The sequence below is a fragment of the Diceros bicornis genome, unplaced genomic scaffold (genome assembly GCF_020826845.1).
Source record: "Diceros bicornis minor isolate mBicDic1 unplaced genomic scaffold, mDicBic1.mat.cur scaffold_199_ctg1, whole genome shotgun sequence".
Lineage (NCBI taxonomy): Eukaryota > Metazoa > Chordata > Mammalia > Perissodactyla > Rhinocerotidae > Diceros > Diceros bicornis.
Window position 1 is genome coordinate 179222 of NW_026691090.1, and position 1902 is coordinate 181123.

Consider the following 1902-nt stretch of genomic DNA (forward strand, 5'->3'; position numbering starts at 1 on the left):
TCATGTTGCTTTGATCAATGTTGTTTGTGTGTCTGATCTTAATCTAAGTTTTTTGTTGTTTGACTAGTCCATCTGGTTAGACAGGATAGTGCAAAAAATTTGAAAATACTTTGGGAGTTGTCTTTTTAAATGATATTTGTTTTTATCTATTGCTTTGCTAAATTCCTACTGGCCTGGCAAAGAAGGGAAACAGAGGGAACACACAAGCAAAAATGAAGGGCACAAATGAATGAATAAATAATTGAGAGAGAAGGGATAGCTTCTCCTTAGAGAAAAATTCCAACTAATATATATAGAGGAATGAGGAAAATTGAAAGTCTTCATTAGCCTCTTTTTTTGTGGTGCCTCGGAGGTAGTCGGCTGCTTCAGGATGAAGCTGAACATCTCTTTCCCGGTCACTGGCTGCCAGAAACTCATGGAAGTGGACGATGAATGCCAACTTTGTACATTTTGTGAGAAGCGTATGGCCACAGAAGTTGCTGCTGACGCTCTGGGTGAAGAGTGGAAGGGTTATGTGGTCCGAATCAGTGGTGGGAATGACAAGCAGGGTTTCCCCATCAAGCAGGGTGTCTTGACCCATGGCCGTGTCTGCCTGCTATTGAGTGAGGGGCATTCCTGTTACAGACGGAGGAGGACTGGAGAAAGAAAGCACAAATCTGTTGGGGGTTGCATTGTGGTTGCCAATCTGAGTGTTCTCAACTTGTTCATTGTGAAAAAAGGGGAGAAGGATATTTCTGGACTCGCTGATACTACTGTGACTCGTCGTGTGGGGCTCAAAAGAGCTAGCAGAATCTGCAAACTTTTCAATCTCTCTAAAGAGGATGATGTCCGCTAGAATGTTGTGAGAAAGCCCCTAGACAAAAAAGGTAAGAACCTAGGACCAAAGCACCCAAGATTCAGCATCTTGTTCCTCCACGTGTCCTGCAACACAAACGGCGGCCTATTGCTCTGAAGAAACAGTGTACTAAGAAAAACAAGGAAGAGGCTGCAGAATATGCTGAACTTTTGGCCAAGAGAGTGAAGGAGGCCAAAGAAAAACACCAGGAACAGATTGCCAAGAGACAGGGGCTGTCCCGAAAGCTTCTACCTCTAAGTCTGAGTCCAGTCAAAAATGAAATTTTCTAAGAGTAACAAATAAGATCAGATATCCAAAAAAAAAAAAAAGAAGAAGAAGAAAGAAAATCTTCATTAGACAAACACCATAGTGATAATTATCAGAGGCAAAATATATTGAAGGATGCTAAAATTAGTGGGTAAAAGTTTGAGGAGAAGCAGGATATTTGTATAGTCTCAGTATTTCCCCTAAGATATTTATTAATGACAAGGGAAGGGGAATAATTACATGGAGAAACTTGGCAGAGACCACCATGTCTCCTGACTTTATGCTCTGAGAAGGGCACAATGCCATTTCTGTGGTGTTCTTGCCAAAAATGCATAACCTTCATCTAAACATGAGAAAGCATCAGACAAACCCAAATCGAGGGATATGCGACAAAATAACTCTACCAGTATCTCTGCCAAAGTGTCAAGGTCACGAAAGAGAGAGAAAGACCAAGGAACTATTTCAGATTGAAGGAGACTAAGGAGACTTGACAACTAAATGCAATGTGGGATCCTGGATTACATCCTGCATCAGAAAATGGACCTTAGTGGAAAAATGTTTCAAGTCTGTAGTTTAGTCACTAGTATTGTACCAATATTAATTTCCTGATTTTGATAACTGTACTGTGGTATGTAAAATGTTAACATTAGAGGATGCTGGATGAAAGGTATATGGAAACTACTATTTTTGCAACTTTTCTGTAATTCTGAAATTATTTCAAATTTGAAAAGTCAAGAGGGCATTTATAGCAGTTCCCTGAATAACTCTGCATAGGTGGTGGGAAAAGAAGATTTCGATGG

At 40.3% G+C, this 1902-nt stretch overlaps 1 pseudogene; it reads left to right on the plus strand.

Moving 5' to 3' along the window:
- Window positions 1-370: 370 nt before the first annotated feature.
- On the plus strand, window positions 371-1115 carry LOC131402634 (small ribosomal subunit protein eS6-like; annotated as a pseudogene).
- The last annotated feature ends 787 nt before the right edge of the window (window positions 1116-1902 follow it).